The 21040-nt window shown below is 38.4% G+C and overlaps 1 long non-coding RNA gene across 1 annotated transcript; it reads left to right on the plus strand.

Moving 5' to 3' along the window:
• The first annotated feature begins 16720 nt into the window (after positions 1–16720).
• LOC134358709 (uncharacterized) lies at positions 16721–19299 on the plus strand. Its single transcript, XR_010020928.1, has 3 exons — positions 16721–16760; positions 17779–17883; positions 19195–19299. It is a non-coding gene; the product is annotated as an uncharacterized LOC134358709 (long non-coding RNA).
• Positions 19300–21040: the final 1741 nt, after the last annotated feature.

The raw sequence follows: 21040 nt of genomic DNA on the forward strand, positions 1-21040 counted from the left end.
ATTTGACAAAAGATGATATTTCTTTGACAAGCACTGCTAATTTATTAGTTGGAGAACCAAATAAACTTGTGGATGAACATTTAGCATTTCCTACTTCTCACAATGATGGTGAGAACAGTTCAGGTGTGACTAAAGTCTTCTTTTCAGAAAATTCTTCTTTAACAAGTTCAACAAGGATTACAATGAATAATATGTCCAAAAGGGAAATGGAGAGTTTTCATAAATGTGGATATAGTTATAATAATTTTAAACAATCGGATATCGATCTTCATGGAAAACTGAATGTGTTATATTCAGCATCTCACTTTAATACTGAAAATACACATGATTCTCAGACTGATTTTTCACATAATGTAGGACCGCTTTCATTTTGCCTTAGTTCAAACAAAGATACTGCATCATTGAGTAGTCCTGAGGATATTTTACCTCTCAGGCATGCGAATGAAATATTGGAAAAACGTCAAAGCGACGATACATTCAGTACAGATCCAGATGCCAAGAATAAAATTGAAGAAAATGCCATGATTGGTGCATCAAAGTATATGAGTTTTCAAATACCACTGGCCTGCAATCCAGTATTTGAAGATATTAGTATTAGCAATTCTTCAAATCATTTTAATAAACCCGTGAATGGGCAAAGTTGTTTTTTAAATAGTAGTATTGATGTGGCTGCAGATTTAGTCAATGAGTTTCAGGAAACTTCTCAATTTGAACCTGCCAAAATGTGTTTGACTCAAGTTAAGTGTATTGATGAAGCAGTACAGTGCTACAATATTTGTAATTCATTCAAAGATTGTTCAGGCTTGAGCGGCACTGTAAATACTTCACAGCATTTTGAAATGGCAGGAGGACTGGAAGGATGTAATGGCAGAAAAAAAACCTCTGTTACATTTACTATTGATCTTCCTGTAAAAGGAACTACTGAATTTCCTCATTCAGATGTTGAAGGGAATTCAAAGTTGGTTAAATCGATGAATGAAAAAAACAAACAGCCAGGAATAAAAAGTAAACGCTTTTCCAAAACAAGTGCATCTGCTTTTGACTGTTTTGAAAAATACACCCTCAATACTGATACTGAAGAACAGGATATAGTGGCTCTCATTAGAAAAAATAATTGCTGCAACAAGGAAGCACACAATGAGGATGCAAGCATAATTGAACAGATTATTCATAATAATGATAACAATTCAGATGAGGCTTTGTCACTTCAAATGTCAAGCTCCAAATTCAGTTCTGCGGAGTGCTGTCAGAGCAGCATAAATAACACAAATTCTGGAGAAACCAAGAATATGATTCCTTGTGAACAAGACAAAAAGGAATATTCTAACATAAAGTTACCTGTAAAGTTGCAGAATAGAACTAAAGAAGACAGTATGTATTGTGTTCAAGCTTCTAAGGCTTCACTTAAAAATTATGAGTTGGACAGTGCTCCAGATCAAGTACAGCAACATACATTGGACCATAAGCAAGTCCACACAGAATCCATTGTTAATGAAAACAATGAAAACAGTCAGCAATTATCAGGTGATATCGTTAGCAGCATTCAGAAGGATTTGTCTTCAATGCATTACACTCAACAGGTGGTATCAGTGCAAACTTCAGGTCCTTTTGCTAGGACAGATGGAGCAATGAGATCTGATAGTATAATTAGTCATGGAAGAACTGATTATTTTGAGCATATTAATTCTACTAAAGGTTCAACAATCCCAAGTGTTGCTGAGGAATGCTTCAAGACACAGATCATGATCTCAAACAATGAGATACCAAATTTTGAAATGAAAGAGCAGTTTAGTGCTGTACTGAAGGAGCTTTGCCTTTTTCATGAGATCAGTAAACAATCAGAATGGGCTGAAACAGTTTCTGAAAACAATATAACTGAGCTTGTCAACAAAAGAAAAGATGTGGTTATGTTTCCACAAAATAATGATAAAATGAATAATTCAAATGTGGGTCAAATGCATAGTAACTTACAGCCTTTGGTCCATACGTGTGTGAAAGCTGATGAAAAAGATCACGACTGCTTTATAAGACAAGAGGCTTTACAAGATACACTTCCTAAGTTTGCCAAGACATTGCCAGTAACCAAAGGAGAACAGGAGGTGCCAATGACAATTGATGTTTCAGAAATAGATAATGAAGAGTCACTGTATATCCCACATAAAGTCTCAGGTGAGTATATTCAACTAATACTGTAAAATAGAAAAAAATTGTTTAGGAAATTAAGATATAGTAGTAATTCTTTTCCAAATCCACATTTTAATTTATAACTTGTGATATAATTTTTGCATTGCTTATTTATCAATAATATTTAAAAACATTGCATATTTCGTTAAGTACTGAAGGATGTGAAATGATTTCAGTTACGAATGCAGAGAGAGGAAGATGCATTTGAGATATTTCATGTAGGCACTTTCTGAAATAATCTAAAAATATTGTTGAGGTTGATATCGTCTAATTAGAAACATAGAAAGAGGAGAAGAGGGGGCCATTTTGTCCTTGAACCTGCTTCAACATTCACTCTAATTATGGCTGATCATCTTCCCAATTTCTCTCCATACTGTATTTCTAGATGCAGTCAATACTCTGCGCTAATGAATTCCACATATTTACCACATCCACAGATCAGTCTTGATCTCTTACTCCATAATCTTAACCTGTGATCCCTTGATCTATACATCCAGTTAAGAGAACGATGCTTCCTGTGTAGACTGATCAGAATTTTCTAAGTTCAACTAAAGTTCAGAAGTCAAATTCAGAAATCAAATCCAAAAACACAATAGAATCAATGAAAGACCACACTGAGCAGGATGGACAAACAACTAATGTGCAAATGACAACATACTGTGCAATACAAAGAGTAAGATATAATAAGAATAACAAAAAGCAATAAATATTAAAATAAAGAGTCCTTGAAAATGCATCCATAGGTTGTGGGAATATTTCAATAATGGGGCAAGTGAAGTTGAGTGAAATTTTCCCCTTTGGTTCAGGAGTGTGATGGTTGAGAGGTAATAACGGTTCCTGAACCTGGTGGTCTGAGTCCTGAGGTTCCTGTACCTTCTTCCTGATAGCAGCAGTGAGAAGAGAGCGTGTCCTAGTTGGTGGGTATCCCTGATAATGGATGCTGCTTTCCTGTGACAGCTTTTCATGTTGATATGCTCAATGGTGGGGAGGGCTTTACCCATAGTGAACTAGGCCATATCCACTACTTTTTGTTGGATTTTCCATTCAAGGGAATTGCTGTTTCCATAACAGGCTGAACAGGCTGTGATGCAGCCAGATCCCTCTCATTCTTCTAAGCTCTTCCTGTGATCAACCTGTGGGTGTTTTTGTACTCCCTCTAACAGTAAGAACATCCTTTACTGGCAAGAAGACTAGAACTGTATATTGTACACAAGGTGTAGTCTCACCAAGGCCCTCTGTGATTGTAGCAAGTCATTCCTGCTCCTGCACTCAAATCCTCTTGCTATGAAAGCTAACATGCTAATTTCCTTGAACCACTTTTTCAGAGATGGATGTGTGATAATATCCAAGTTCAAAGTTCTAAGTAAATATATTATCAAACGGCTTATACATCACCATATGCAACCCTGAGATTCATTTTCTTGTGGGCATATGCAGTAAATCCAAGAAACAACAAAATCAATGAAATACTACACACAGCAGGTTCACAAATGGCCACTGTGCAAAAAAAAGAAAAAAAATATATAAATCAATGAGCAATAAATACCGAGAACATGAAATAAGGGTCGTTGAAGGTGAGTCCTCAAGTTGTGGGAACAGTTCAGTGATGGGGAGAGACGTTATCCGCTCTGGTTCAAGAGCCTGATGGTTCAGAGGTACTGTTCCTGAATCTGGGTGGGTATCCTGTAGCTCTTTACCTTCTTCCTGATGGCAGCAGTGAGAAGAAAGCATGAACTTGATGTTTAGGGACCTTGATTATTGGTGCTATTTTCCTGCAACAGCAATCCATGTAGATGTGTTCAGAGGTGGGGAGGGCTTTACTGCTGATGGACTGGGCTATATCCATTACCTTTTGTAGGATTTTCCATTCAAGGGCATTGGTGTTTCTATATCAGGCTGGGATGCAATCAGTCAGTATATTTTCCACCATATATCTATTAAAATTCGTCAAAGTTTTAGATGTCATGTCGAATCTTTGCAAACTTCTAAGAAAGTAGAGGCATTTCTGTGCTTTCTTTGTTATGGCATTTACGTCTGGGCCCAGGACAGGTCCTCTGAAATGATAACACCATAGAATTTAAAATTCCTAACCCTCTCCACCTCTGATCTCCCGATGAAGACTGGCTCATGGATTTCTGGTTTCCGCCTTCTGAAGTCAATAATCAGCTCTTTGGTTTAGCTGACATTGAGTGAAAGGTTATTGTTGTTGTGGCACTACTCAGCCAGATTTCTAATCTCACTCCTATCTGTTGATTTGTCACCACCTTTGATTCAGCCAGTGATAATGGCATTGGAGCTGTGCTTATCCACACAGTCATAAGTATAAAGCGACTAGAGCAGGGGGCTAAGCACACAGCCTTATGGTGCACCTGTGCTGATGTAGAATCTGGGGGAGATGCTTCTTTTATACATCAACATTTCCTAGTGTAACATAATTTATATAGTTTGCCATCTTTTTGATATTCCTTTCAAAGTGGATAACTTCAAAATTATCTATGTCATAGAGTATCTGCCATGATTTTGTACACACTCACTCTATCTATGTTGTCTTGAAACTTCTTTGCATCTGAGTGACATTTCATAGTTTCATTCAGTTTAATATCATTGTCAAGCATTGAGAAATTACATTCTGTTCTTTTATTCAAATAATTGATCATGTTATGAATAACTGAAGCCTAAGTACTGATTCTCTTGTATCCCCATTAGGTACAACCTACTACCATATAAGATCCATATATTCATATTCATATTCACTGTTTACCTGTCGATCAGTCTTTTAATCTTTGCTGGGGAGGGGCGGCTGCTCCGAAATTATATCGTATTTGTTAAATAGGGGCCATGCACAATCCTGACTTGATGGATACAGACGTGAAAAAGCACGAAGGAACATCTGGAGAAACTTCTGAAATGCCTGCTTCGCTGCTGCTGCTACTGTGCAATCGAGAATCTCCGGAAGGGAAGGGCCCAAATCCTTGGCTTTGCCTATTGCCTGTTGCTGGGGCCGAGGTCAAAGTGCTCGACAGAGGTAGTGCTTGGTGTTCGGTGTCGGAGGGCTGGTCAGAGGCTCGAAGTTTTCGGACGGACTGTGGTTGGGTGCTTCCAGGATGCTGCATCAGCAAGTTTGCGGTGCTGGAAGCTCATAGCAGAGGGAGTTTCTCCCTTCAACCGTCTGCGTGAGATGATGGGACTTTAGAGAGACTTTGAGACTTTTTTTTTTACTGTGCCCATGGTCTGTTCTTCATCAAATTACGGTATTGCTTTGCACTGTTGTAACTATATGTTATAGTTATAATTATGTGGTTTTTGTCTTTTTTTTTTAGTCTTGGTTTGTCGTGTTTCTGTGCTATCATTCTGGAGGAACAAATTATATCATTTCTTAATGCATGCATTACTAAATGACATTAAAAGAGGACTGCGTGTCCTCATAATCTATAATCTAATACCATATGCTTTTATCTTACACAATGACTTTTAAAGTGGGCCTTGAGCAAAGGCTTTCTGAGAATCCAAGTATGCCACATCTAACTGTTTTCCATTATCCATTCAACTTGTATCATCAAAGAAGCTCTGGAAAGTTTGCCAATCATGATTTCCTTTCTGAAAATCCACGTTGACTTTGTCTATTTCTGGTAATATTTTCTTTTTTTTGTAATTTATTTTTTATTGAATTTCATCATCAAACAAACATTTCCATAAGATGTATTTCAGATACTGTACATATATATCATATAATCATATTTGTCACATCTCCACATAATATTTATCTGAAAGGAGAGGAAAGAAAGAACAATCGAAAGAAGAAAACTATGCACATAGTAGGGAATGATCTTTTTTTACAACATATTCATTGACTTGTGAGAATAAAATCAGGCCTATAAGGTATTATGTAGTTAAGCCATTTTTTCCAGCATGAATAAAATTGTTCCAACTTATAATTAACAGATGCTGTTATCTTCTCCATTTTGTAAATGTCCATTGTAATTTCCAGCCATACTACATGTCCTGTATTTCATTCTTTATAGTAGACTCCAGCATTTTCCCCATTGCTATATTAGGCTTTCCAGTCTATAGTTTCCGGTTTTCTCTCGCCATTGTCTGTTAACTAGTGAGATTATATTTACCATCCCTCTGGAAACGGTTTCATAATCTATAGAAATCTGAAAATTGATAACCAGTACATTTACAAAGTAAATTATCAGGCCCTCACATTTTTTATATATTTGTAAGTTTTTATGTTCCCTGCAAATTTACTCTCCTGCTGCATTTTAGTTCTCTTAATCAACGATGTGGCCTTTTTTAATTAAATCTAAACTGCAACCTATTAGGGAGTATTCTGGAATTATGTGAATATAACAGATATTAATTCAAACAAGACCCAGGCTTTAGTTCTTATTGTAAATGTAAATGAGTTCAGGAAACTTGCAATTAGGCTACAGTGTTTTTGTAAATTGAAAGCAGTAAATTGTATATGCAAGAGCCAAAAGTTAAGACAATAGGGTTGTATAATAGGGTTGCTGGGACTTGAGAAACTCAGTTACAGAGAAAGGTTGAATAGGTTAGGACTTTATTCCCTGGAGCATAGAAGAATGAGGGGAGATTTGATAGAGGTATATAAAATTATGATGGGTATAGATAGAGTGAATGCAAGCAGGCTTTTTCCACTGAGGTAAGGGGAGAAAAAAAACTAGAGGACATGGTTTAAGGGTGAGGGGGGAAAAGTTTAAAAGGAACATTAGGGGGGGCTTCTTCACACAGAGAGTGGTGGGAGTATGGAGTGAGCTGCCAGACGAGGTGGTAAATGCGAGTTCTTTTTTAACATTTAAAATAAATTGGACAGATACATGGATGGGAGGTGTATGGAGGGATATGGTCCATGTGCAGGTCAGTGGGACTAGGCAGAAAATAGTTCAGCACAGCCAAGAAGGGCCAAAAGGCCTGTTTCTGTGCTGTAGTTTTTCTATGGTTTCTATTAATTGGATTGCATCGAACCAGGCAACGTGGCTAAGTTATTTGCACCATTGTGTCTTGAGTGAAAGCTGGCAGACCAGGCTAATGTTGTTACTTAACACATCAAATATGTTCATAAGAATAGGCAATCAATAATTTTTGTGTATACAGAGACAACTCTGACAACAATAATTTTCAGTGTCTGGCTCTCTGTCATCAAAATGTTTTAGAATATTTGTGATAATTGGTTTCTCCCAAAGGCGTTTGAACCTTCAGAGGTGTCTGATCAATTACTATGTTCTTCCATTATGTATCTCAAAGGAGCCATTTGTCAACTCAAAGTATTTAAGTAAACAATATCATTGTACCTATTGAAATTGTGTTAAATCATCTACTCTTACCTTTGGTCTAAAGCGGACAACCCCAACTGGTGGTCCGCGGGCCAGGTCCAGACCGCGAGAACCAAATGTCTGGGCTGCAAGAACCAAGTGTCTGGACCACGCCGACTCATTGGCACTTACATAAACACACCTGTCATAAGATGTAAATAAAGTGTGCACCGCTCTAATTTATTTAAGCCTCATCCCACACCGTACACTTGACCTACGTCCCTGTAGAGCGCGCGATGCCGAGTTGATTAAAATGTGTACAATTGATACGGTTGGCGAAGTTTTAAGTCATGATGAGAAAACCAAGAAAATGTTTGTGGAGCTATTAAAGACAGTGCCATTGTCAGCTAACACAGCAACAGGAAGAGTAGAAGTTTTAGCGGAGGAGTGTTTTTCCAATCTATTCACTGATTTGGAGAAAGCAGAAGCCATGTCACTAGCCATAGACTCGTCCTGTGATCGAACCGATATGGAAGTGCTATCTGTGTTCTCAAGATCTTTTGATGGGAAGACCTTTCGGGAAGAGCTACTTTGTTTGCTTCCTCTGCCTGGGGGCACAACTGGGGAAATAATTTTTAATGAGTTGACACAGTTCTTTGAGAAGAATGGCTTAAATGTGAGCAAAATTGTGCCCGTTGTCACCAATGGGGCTCTGTCGATGGTGGGACAACACAAGGGCTTGTTAAGCAGGTTTGCCGCTGTTAACCCAGCACTCTTGGCATTTCATTGCATTATTCACAAATCAGTGTTGTGTGCTGAACTGTGAGGGGAAATGAAAGAGGCGCTGGATACTGTGAGGAGACTGGTAAATTTCATTCATGGGAGTTCTAGTCTGCAACATTGCCTTTTCAGAGCATTGCTGCAGGAAATGTCAGTGGAACACAAAGATCTTTTGCTGCATAATGATGCTGCTGGCTGAGCAAAGGCCATGTGTTGGAGAGGGTGTGCAACCTGCGTGATAAGCTTTTTTATCCAGCCTGCAGAGCCAAAAAGCCCAAGGATTTAAGAGGTTTTTAAGTGACAACAAGGTGATGGCACATGTTCTTTTTTTGTGTGACATCTTGTCCCATCTAAATCAACTTAATCTGCAACTACAAGGCAACAACCACACTGTTGCGGACATGTACAAGGCGATTGAAGCTTTCCAGTCAAAGCTGAACCTTTTGGAGAGAGGCATTCATGGGAGAGAGGCATTCATGGGAGAAAGTTGCACTTTCCACATCTGCGGGAGCATTGCGAGAAGAACGAAATGCGGGAGGATCCAGTGATGAAGGATTTCGTGACGAGTCTGGCAGAAAACTTCAGGGAAGGATTTGAAAGCTCCCCTAAACTCACAGGTGACATCCTTCTCTTCCTGAGACAGCCGTTCTCAGTTTCGGCTGACGGCCAGTGGACTGCAGAGGCCAAAAGTCTGGTGCCTTCCATACATGAGGCAACTCTTCAGATAGAGGTCTTGGAAATGGGAACATCTGATTTGCTCAAACCACAACACAAGGACTTTGGGGTGAGTGACTTTTGGATCAACGTGGTTCCCCAAGCTCGATTCAAAATCACGAGAGCTATTGCAATGCTCCTACTCACACTGTTCCCCTCCACGTACATATGTAAGTCATGATTTTCTTCCATGAACTCTATCAAGAACCAGGACAGAAACAGACTCTCCAATGCACATCTTGGCCAGTGCCTCAGGATTGCCACAACAGAATACAGGCCAGACATCAGAAGGATTGCCTCATCCTGTCGCTGTCACTTCTCTCACTGATTGGTGAGTGAATCAATTTATTTTTGTCCATTTGTCAATCTTATTGTGGTATAATAATATTACAACAATAATACTGATAATTTCATTTATAGCTACAATCCGTGGTCCCGACCCTCCAAGCAGACCATTGCCTTTGTCAGAGCTGGCGAGCAGCCAATACCTGCCAAAAGAACATCTGCAGGCATTCTGACCTCTGCAAGGGACTGGCAGCTGTTGGTGGACTTCGAAGGGCAGCTGAAGTTCCCCAACCATATCGTGGCTACCACCCTGCGACCAGATATTGTCCTAGTGTCTGAGTCTACTAAGCAAGTGGTGGCTGCTGGAGCTGACAGTCCCATGGGAAGATAGCTTGGAGGAGGCCTTTGAAAGGAAGCTCTCCAAGTACGCAGGACTGGTCAGCAACTGTCAGCAGGCTGGATGGAGAGCGAGGTGTCTTCCAGTGGAGGTTGGTTGTAGGGGATTCATAGCCCGTTCTTTAGGTAGAGCCTTCAGCATTTTGGGCATCGAGGGAGAGAGGAAGAGGAGAGCCATCCGCAGTACCACCGATGCGGCAGAGAGGGCCTCAAGATGGATGTGGCTCAAAAGATGGGAGCCATGGAGTCATAAGTAGCTAGCCATCTGGACACAAACTGGGGTCTGATCAGCCCCGGCTGGGTCACCTGGAGGAGGTTGTATGATATTGAAAGACCCGAAACACCCGATGGTTCCAGGAACATCACTGAAGATGTGTCCAGAAGCATCAATAGATGTATGTACACAGCATACTTCAAATGCTACATAGCTTAATTAAAAAGAACCAATAGATTAAATGAGAGAACAGAAACAGTGGAAAAGGCAGTACTACTAAAACTCTTCGTGTGGAAGAGAAGTGGTGAAGACTACCATGTTTACAGTGTGTGTGTGTGTGTGTGTGTGTGTGTGTTTATGTATGTATTTTAAGTCCTAGATGAATTCTCAATGTGACAGCTGACAGTTATGATAGCTAGAGTCATAATTAAATGGTTGGTTTTGGAGTTATTTTGTTTCAAGAGTGCATATTTTTCTTGTGTGACCCACAACACAGGCTTTGAGAATCCCAGGCCTAAATTATTACTACTACTACTACTACTACTACTAATAATAATAATGGTAATAGCAGCAACAACAGTATCTGCCCATAAAACAACTTACTAGCGCAATGAAAATAAACCCTGGATGTTTTGGCCCTTAGCTTGGCATGTTTGACATAATTTGGCCCTTGTACAAAACTAATTGGGAAACCTTGGTCTAAAGGGTATAAAAATGTGATGTACTGTATCTTTAGGTTTGTGAGTCTCTACCGAGAGTATCTCCAGAATGACACCTGTTTGTTCTGTTAAATAAAGATTTCTATATCATCAGCTTCAGTATTTCTCCCATGACTTTGATCATAGTCACAACACTACACTACTATAACTCTTGCAGTTCCTGCATTTACTCTTTGACTTTTCACTGTTGTCTATTCTCCATCATGCTTTTGATGAAGTTTCTAATAAATTTAAAGAAACTAGTTTCAGATTGAACCATTTCACTTTATAGATCAATGAAGAATACTGTAGACTGTCATATTTGGTCACTCTTTTCTTTGTAATTTTACAGGCCATTTGTTTCATTCATAACAACTTTGAGTTATATCTGAATTTATTATCAAATATTTATGTTTCCATTAATTGCTCTTAAGGGTTCTCTGATCACTAGATTCTGGCATGGATGCAAAAGACTAGAAATTGCAAATGTCACTCCACTCTTCCAGAAGGGTGAGAAGCAGAAGAAAGGGAATTATAGACCAGTTAGCCTGACCTCAGTGATTGGGAAGATGTTAGAGTCGATTATTAAGGATGATGTTTCAGGTTCTTAGGGGCACATGGTAAAGTAGACCAAAGTCAGCATAATTTCTTAAGGGAGAATCTTGCCTGACAAATCTTATGGAATTCTTTGAGGAAATAACAAGCAGAGTAGACAAAAAAGAATGGTGGATGTTGTTTCCTTGGATTTTCAGAAGGCCTTTGACAAGGTGCCACGTGTGAGGCTGCTTAACAAGATGAGCCCAGTTATTACAGAAAAGATACTAGCAAGGATAGAGAATTGAATTGAATTGAATTGAATTTATTTATTACATTCTTCACATACATGAGGAGTAAAAATGTTTATGTTACGTCTCAATCTAAATGTGCAATATGCAATCATAGTAATTTATAATAAATAGAACAGTCAATGTAATATAGAGTACACTCAAATCAGCATGAGTTAATTAGTCTAATGGTCTGGTGGAAGAAGCTGTCCTGGAGCCTGTCGGTCCTGGCTTTTATGCTGCGGTACCACTTCCTGGATGGTAGCAGCTGGAATAAATTGTGGTTGGGATGGTTTAGGTCCCCAATGATCCTACAGGCCCTTTTTATACACCTGACCTTGTAAATGTCCTGAATCATGGGAAGTTCACAACTACAGGTGAGCTGGGCTGTCCGCACCACTCTCTGCAAGTCCTGCGATTAAGAGAGGTACAGTTCCCATACCAGGCAGTGATGCAGCCAGTCAGGATGCTCTCAATTGCACCCCTGTAGAACGTTCTTAGGATTTGGGAGCCCATACCAAAATTCCTCAACCTTCTAAGGTGAAAGAGGCGCTGTTGTGCCTTTTTCAGCACACAGCTGGTGTGTACAGACCATGTGAGGTCCTCGGTGATGTGAATGCTGAGGAACTTGAAGCTGTTTACCCTCTCAACCCCAGATCTATTGATGTCAATAGGGGTTAGCCCGTCTCCATTCCTCCTGTAATCCACAAACAGCTCCTTTGTTTTTGCGACATTGAGGGAGAGGTTGTTTTCTTGACACTATTGTGTCAGAGAGATGACTTCTTCCCTGCAGGCCATCTCGTTATTGTTTGAGATAAGGCCAATCAATGTAGTTCACAAAATGCTTCACAAAAATGCATTTGGGAATGAAAGGCTTATCATATAAGGAGTGTCAGATGGCTCTGGGCCTGTACTCACTGGAATTTAGAAGAATGAGAGGGGATTTCTTTGAAATCTATAGACTGTTGAAAGGCCTAGATAGAGTGGATATAGAAAGGATGTTTCATATAGTAGAGGTATCTAGGATCAGAGGGCACAACCTCAGAATAGAGGGACGTCCATTTATAATGGAGATGAGAAGGAATTTCTTTAGCCAGTGGGTGATGAGTTTGTGAAATTTGTTGCCACCAGCAGATCCAGAGGCCATATCATTGGGTGTATTTGAGGCAGAAATAGATAGGTTCTTGATAGGTCTTGGAGTGAAAGGTTTTGGGAGAAGGCAGAAAAATGGATCTGACTGGGAAATGGAACAGCCATGATCACATAGCAGAGTAGACTCAATGGGGCGAATGGCCTGATTCTGCTCCTATGTCTTATGGTCTTATGGTTATATACACAACAATAAAAATGAAGTCATTATTAAACTGCAGCTGTGCAGTTATGATTTTGAGGAATAGGTTCTGATTTGGAGACGTCCCTGATTTGCCAAGACAGGAAGTGGTTTTCATATAGTGGGTGATATAGTTTGGAATTTTCTAAAAAAAATAATGTGGACCTGGACCTATTGTTGCTTTTGCAATTTAATAACAACCATTATTTCTGTTTATATTGTACTAGATTACTGCATTAGAAACATCATGCTTTGGCTTAGAATTTCATTGGTGTCTGAAGGCTTGTTAATTTGTTAGAGCGTGGTAGACCTAGAAGTGGCTAGTTTCTGGGATGGCTATTGGGAATTTAATTACAGTATGTGTAACATGTTAATCTGTGTGTAATACTGAGTAGACTGTATATGAAGCAAAACATTTCCTTCATAAGAGCCAAACAATCCACTTTAGAACACTTGAAGGAAATTAGGAAGATTTGTGCTGGTTCTAGGTTGGAGGTGTCATGAAGGGGAGGGAGTGAGGAAAGAAAATGCAATTATATGGATTTGAATGGGTTATAGTATGAGAATCATTTCTGAAGGATAGCAATTGAAGTGGTGAACATAAGCAATCAGAGCAAGGTTAGTCTATCTGCCCTCCTGCAACTCCCCCCCACCCCCCACCCAGCACCCAGCACCCACTGTCCCTGCTCTTCAGTTAAGTTCAACTTTGCTGCTGTAGTGATTCTGTTGGCATTTTGGTCAGTCTAAGTTCTGAGCATTAAAACTCTGATAATCCTTTAGTGGTGCTGGATTGGTAGATTTGCTGGATTGGCTATTTGATGTTATTTCTATAAATATCTATTGAAAACATTTACAAGTGAGTCGAAAGGGAACAAATGAATTAGATCACAACATATCATCATCATCATCAGGTGCCATGCCCAGTTTGAGCTTTGACTGCCATGGCCCACACACTCCTGTTTCGGGTCAAGTGGATCAATTCATTGGTATTCATTTCCAGTTCTCTGGCTGCTGTCTCCATCATCATTTGTCTTTGTCGTCCTCTTGCTTTCTTCCCCTCCATCTTTCCCATAATTACAGTGCATTCTAACTCCTCTTTCCTAATCACATGTCCAATGAAGTTACGTTCCTTTTCATGATCTCATATATTATTTCTCTTTTTCTGTTTGCTCTGTTCATGACATCCTCATTAGATATTCATTTATCACAACATATAGGAGCAGAATTAAACCCTTTGGCTATCAAGTCTGCTCTGCCAATTCATCACAGCTGATCCATTTCCCTCTTAGTTCCAGTCTCCTGCTTTCTCCCAATAACCCTTCATGCCCTGCCTAATCAAGAATATATCAACCTCGGCCTTAAATATATCCAATAACTTGGCCTCCATAGCTGCCTGTGGCAACAAATTCCACAGATTTACCACTCTCTGGCTAAAGAAATCCCTCCTCATCTCCATTCTAAATGGTCATCCCTCAATTCCGAGGCTGTGTCCTCTGGTCTTAGACTCTGCCACCTTAGGAAGCATCCTCTCCGCATCCACTTTGTTGAAGCCTCCCTCATTGTTCTGAGTTCCAGTGAGTACAGGCCTGGAGTCATCAAATGCTCTTCAACTGAAAAGCCTTTCAATCCAGTATCATTTTTGTGATGCTGATTTGAACCCTTTCCAATATCAGCACATCCTTTCTAAGACAAGGGACCCAAAACTGCTCACATCACTCCAAGTAAGGTCTTACCAGTGCTTTATAAAGTCTCAACATTACATCCTTCCTTTATATTCTAGTCCTCTTGAAATGAATGCTAACATTGCATTTTCCTTCCTCACTACCAACTCCATCTCCAAATTAACATTTAGTGAATTGTGCTTGAGGACTCCCAAGTCCCTATCTACCTCAGATTTTTGTATTTCTTCTCCATCTAGAAAATAGATTATGCTTTTATTTCTTCTACCAAAATGCATAACCATAGACTTCCTGACATTGTATTCCAGGAGCCACTTATTTGCACATTCTCCTAATCTGTCTAATTCTACACATCTGCAATCTGGGCCACAAAGCTATCAATTCTGTCATCCAAATCATTGACATATAACATAAAAAGAATCGGTCCCAGCACATACCCCTCTGGAACACCAATAGTCCCGTGTAGCCAACCAGAAGCACCTCCATTTGTTCCCACTTTTTGCCTACTGCCAATCAGCTAATGCTGTATCAATGCTAGTATCTTTCCTGTAATACCATGGGCTCTTAACTTGTTAAGCAGCTTCATGTATGGTATCTTGACAAAGGCCTTCTGAAAATCCAAGGAAACTACATCGACCCACTGATTCTCCCTTGTCTGTCCTGCTTGTTATTTCCTCAAGCAATTCCAACAGATTTGTCAGGAAAGATTTTCCCTTAAGGAAAATCTTCATCCAAAACCTCATCCTCGTTCTTAACAATCAACTTCAATATCTTCCTATCCACTGAGGTGAGACTAACTGGCCTATTATTTCCTTCCTTCTGCCTCTCTCTCCCTTCTTGAAGGGCAGAGTGACATTTGCAATTTTAAGTCCTGTAGAACCATGCCAGAATCTATTGATTCTTGAAAGATCATTTCCAATGCCTCCACAATCTCTTCAGCCACTTCTTTCCGAACCATGGGGTGTAGACCACCTGGACCAGGTAATTTATCTACCTTCAGTTCGGTTTCCCAAGCACCTTCTCTCTAGGAATTTCAACTTCACTCACCTCTGCCCCCTGACACTCACGAACTTCTGGCATACTGCTGTTGTCTTCCACGGTGCAAGACCCATACTCAGTTTGTTCGCCATTTCCTTGTCCTCCAGTAATACACTTCCAGCATTATTTTCCAGCGTTCTGATACCTACTCTCACCTCTCTTTTACTCTTTATATATCTGAAGTAAATTTTAGTATCATCTTTAATATTATTGGCTAGCTTACCTTTTGTATTCCATCATTTCCCTCTTTATGACTTTTTAGTTGCCTTCTGTTAACTTTTAAAAGCTTCCCATTCTTCTAGCATAAATTTTGATCTATTATATGTCCTCTTTTTTGGTTTTTATGTTGGTTTTGACTACCCTTGTCAGGCACGGTTATGTTATTCTGCCTTTAAAATACTTCTTTGGGATGTATCTATCCTGCACCTTTTGAATTGCTCTTAGAAACTTCAGCCATTGCTGCTCTGTCGTTATCCCTGCTTGGTATCCCCTTTCAATTAACTTTGGCCTGCTCCTCTCTAATACCTCTGTAATCCTTTTTACTCTACTTTAATACTTATATATCCTACTTTACCTCCTCCCTCTCAAATTGCAGGGTGAATTCGATCATATTATGATCACTGCCCCCCCCCCAGGGGTTCTAGAATTGTGCCCCAGGTGTTTTTACAGAGCCCAGGAACCAAGGCTCAGGAGGGTAGAATAGGAATTGCTTCTAGGGCTGCGTGAGTAGAAAGAGAATGTGGGAACAAGGATTTGGTGAATGAAAGGGAGCACCAAACACAGGGTCAAAGCTTGTTAGAGGGAAAGCAGGAACTGTGAAGTGGAAAGAGAGAGTGGGAACTGGAGTCCTAGTAAATTAAATGGTACACATCAACCATTAGCTGGTGAACCAGAGAACAGATCTTATTATTTTCTTAATGATCATATGGCAGATTATTGGAGCTTTAATGTAGGTAACTTCTTGAAACTAATATGAAATAAAGTTGTATCACAGACTACTGGCATATGGACGCCATAGCCTCTTGGTTTTCTGCAGCTAAAAATTCCTTAGGATAATGAGTAATTTTCAGCTTCAGTGGTTGGATGGAATCTAGCAGATTTTCGTTCATGATCCACCATCTGTCTATTGTGCAAGTTGAAGTCATAATTACGCCCCCCAAGTCCAAGGGACAAGTTAATTATTATCTTCGTTAGGCTTTCTCCTTTGCTGTACAGTGTTATGCATACAGCTGTTATCTTGGAGACCTACACTAGTCAATGCTGAAGAATGCCTCTGGACCTATTGAGATAACTGAAGTACATCTTCAAGAATACACTCAATTGGTGATTGACATACCTTAAGGTAATGTGTTTGTCATTGTAGCCCTTGTGTAACTGCTTGATAGTATCCATTGCAGGAACCAGGAGCCTAATTTGAAATGGTTATCCTTTATCTCTTTTGAATAAGTTCTTGTTTATTGGAACAATATAGTTTGGTTTTATAAACTGCTCTAAAAAAATCCAAAAACATTTTCTTTTGTATTTTTATGTCAGCTTTGTGTTAATTCATGAATATTCCTTGACTGCTCTATCAATGTTTGGATTGCAATATGTGTGCAGTTGGCAATGCTCTGTACTTCTGGGAATTCAGCTAGAATAGTTAATTCAGGCTATTGTTAACATGTGAATTGACTAAATTGTTGCCTGATAATCAATTCTTCTGAGATTCCAACTGCATGGGGCATCCTGAATATCTTTCAGGTAGTGGTCTGGAAAAATCAGTTGTCAAAAAAGTTAAAAGTTATGGTCAGTTTTATCACCAGGCCCAACATAGAGCACGCGTACCTCTGAAGTGTTGCAGATATCTGCCAACAGACACAATGAAACAATTCGAGTGTACTAAAGTTGTGTAACAGTTTATTGCACAATCATAGCCATGCTCCATATCAAATTGCAGTGGAGTTTGTGGTAGATTACAAAACAGAGTATATAGTTGATGCTGATGAAACCTATCCCAAATATATACATATGATTGACTATTTCCTTTTGCCTGTTTTAAACTATTTCCTTAATGTTTTCCTTTGTATGTTAAATAATACTTAAATGCAACCCTTCTAGTGAAGCTCATTAATGCATTTTCTGTTACAAAATTATACACATAATTCTGATTTGCTTTTCTAATCCGCAGGCCTTGATAAAGAGTCTTGGCCTGAAATGTCAACAGTTTATTCCTCTCCATAGATGCTGCATAACTTGATGAGTTCCTCAGCATTTTGTGTGTGTTGTCTGCATAGAAATAACTCACGCTATCAAGGAGAATACAGAGAATTTTAATGTTATTTTCTTTCTTTACATCACAATTTTCTTTGTAATTTTAATAGAGTACAGAAGTCATGGGTCCAGGGAAGCTAAAGTATGGTCACCAGCATTTAATTTTGAAATAAACAATACAAGGACCGCAGGGGATAGTATTGAGAGTAAAATAGGTAAGATCTGATGTTATTAATACTATGGAAAGTAATCAAGCCTGTTAACTAATTTCAGACCTGTAAGTATTTAAAAGTCTTAACTAAATTGAGTTGAAATGCAGCATGATTTGTTATTTGCATGAGATTGGTGAATATTAATGATTGTTTAAGGAATAAAACAAAATCAAAACCACAAGAGATTGTTAAGGTGCTGGAAATCTTCAGCAACATGCACAAAATGCTGGAGGAACTCAAACCCTAATAGCCTGCGTTAAAAAGCCAAAATTCCAAAGCAATTCCAACAGAGGCCACTGGAGTTGACCAATGAAAAAAAGTTGCTACTGACCTCAGTACGGCTCAGATATTACATCAGTCAAAGTGCTTCTCCTGGTGCATATGCAAAGTGCTAGTTTATTCCACTGCTGCTGCAGATTCTGGTAACCAGAGTGTGTTGGCTATCCTGAACAGGTCAGCGAACATACAAACCAAATGCAAACTTCTCCCTGGCTGCTTTTGGGCTTTGTAAGCCAGCTGGTAGTTCCTTTAAATTGGGCAGCCAATTCTAACTTCTAACTTCTGATCTTTGATTAGCCTTTGTCTTTCTCTGTTAAGGAGCATTAGTTACTTTGCTTGTGTATTTAGTGCTAGCCTGGAGCATGTATGATATACACACTGTCTATTTGTAAATGAGTTAGTTTCTGTCCTGCAAATGATAAGAGGATTTTGAGGTACAAAATTTGTCCAGTACCCCATGCTGTGCAGATCTTCTTAGGCTAAGAAATCTGTATGGCAACAATTAGGTTTCCTTGGTGTTAAGAATCTTTGAAATAAAGAACTGCACCGTTATTTTAAAATATTTCTTCAAGATGGTTTTTTGGTAGTTGATTATTTTTATGGTATTGTTTGGTTGTGGTTACAGTTGGTACATATTTAATGTCTGTAATAACCTCTAAAATATATATTGTTAATTGTACTATTAGAGATTAGATGACTAACCCTTTTCAGGCAAACACAAGAAGTTGTCTGCTTTCACGATTAGCAATTGGTTGTAAGCTAACACATCTTTTGTTCAAAATGTGCGTAAAATACTGAAAATTCTTTCCCAATTTCTCAGTTGCTTAACTAATGTTCAGTAAATATCTCCACTATTAGAGGAGTTACTTTCAAGTTTATTCTTTCCTCTAACAGATAGCCAACTGTCACTTGCTGTTGATTATATTTTGCCTCTTTATTGTTCCATTACATAGAGGTATTTAATGTACTGCAAAAAATAATACATTATATCCAACTTCTCTCTAAGTGTGCATGTTTCTTATAATTCTTGTTCAGGGTCTTATTTGTCAAATGGATTGCCGAGAATTGAACCTCTTAAAACTTGTTCTGGTCCCATAAGAATTGGTTTATCGAAAAGGATCAAAACTAAACATCTACATCCGTATTTAAGATAAAATGAATATTTTGTTATACGTCATTTGGATGGTTTACAAAGCGATGAAATTATTTACTGTATTACTATCGTTATGCAAGAATTATAAATTTCATCGTAATAATACTTTAATGATAATCCTTCCAAATTTTATGTTGATAAATATCACAGACGGCAGAATATTTGTTTCTTCATATGTGTGATGAAATTTCCAAAATTTTCACATCAATGGATTTCCCATGTCTGAATGTTGAAGATATTTCTTCCATGCAAAAGTGTAGTGTAAGAGAGAAGAGCAAAAAAGCAATCTCCTCCATCTAGCAAATGCTTCTTTTTAGCAGCCAATCACATCCCATTTTTGCTGCTGTTAATAGCAAATCCCATGGCCCATCTTGTCTAGATGAACACCGGCAGAGAATGCTGTATGCAGAGATGAGCTCCCCAAGAAGTAAGAGATGACAATCTGAATTACAGACCTGTACCATTCCAGTACAATGTTTTCCCAGGATAAATACTTCTAGTTATTTTACTGTTTTACTTGTTTGTAGATATTAGAATACATTATAACTTGGAAGCAGTTAAGTTCGGCAGTATTGAATGACATCGTACCGTTACACAAAACTTGTTACTTAGCGATTCTTAGTTTGATTATAAAAGACAAAATGGCTTTTATGTTACTGTCAACATCAGATTATTAGTGCTAACTACAATTAAGGCATGTAAACAAAATAGTCAGGAAACTGCTATTTGAAATGTCTTATATTTGCCGGAAAAACACTGAAAAATAGGGCTGAAACAATTAGTTATATTTATGTTGCAATATGTAGCAGATAAAGTTTAGCTCATGCATTCATGTGTAAATAATATTTTAATAGGGTTATAATTATTAATATTACAAAATAACCTCTCTGACTCTGAAAATTTACCTTTAAAATCACCATTGCATTTTGATATTTTAATTGTTACTTAAATATTTTTATTTGAAAGCTTTTTATCATTTTTACCGTTTTATCTCTTACACATTTTAAGCCCACTTTTCTTTCCCTCAGTTTGGCTTTGATTCATAACTTGGATTCAAATTGAAAATTCTCATTAACATTTCTTTATTTAGATTTGATGGGTTCTTCAATATGATTGATTAAATTGGCACTCCTTCTTGTCCCTTTCTTAAGTGTCTCCTGTAAAAGGACAATGTACTGTTTTGGCAATGCAATTGCTGCCAATCATGCATAAAACCCACAGGAAGTTTATGGGCAGGTGTCAGAGTAATAAATGTCCAACACTATTTATTTACCGCTGACTAAAATGTGCAGTCTGTAATGCCTAAATCTTGGTTACTATTTAAACCTGAAAGGATATTTAGGCTAAAAATATGCAAACTTCAGGAAAACATGTGGAAGATGTAAGTGGAATTTGAATTTATTGGTCTTAGTATATGAACTATGATTTTACAGTAGTTACTGACCACTGTGTTATCCATGATGCATGCTCAGTTTAATGTACAATTGAATTTTGTTGGGAATCTAAGTTGCCTTTACAGTGTAGGACTATTTTTAAAGATTGCAAGCTGCAGTTGTATCTTCAATTTATTGTAGATGTTACATTTAGTTTCATTGTTAATATATACATTATATTTTTGGTTAATATTAGATTCTCAAATATTGTGCTTCACTTGTAGATTTTTAGGCAAAATTGACGTAAGCCTGTTTGAAGTTAATCAAAATGATATGTATTCACTTGCTAAATATT

Source organism: Mobula hypostoma, chromosome 2 (assembly GCF_963921235.1).
Source record: "Mobula hypostoma chromosome 2, sMobHyp1.1, whole genome shotgun sequence".
NCBI lineage: Eukaryota > Metazoa > Chordata > Chondrichthyes > Myliobatiformes > Myliobatidae > Mobula > Mobula hypostoma.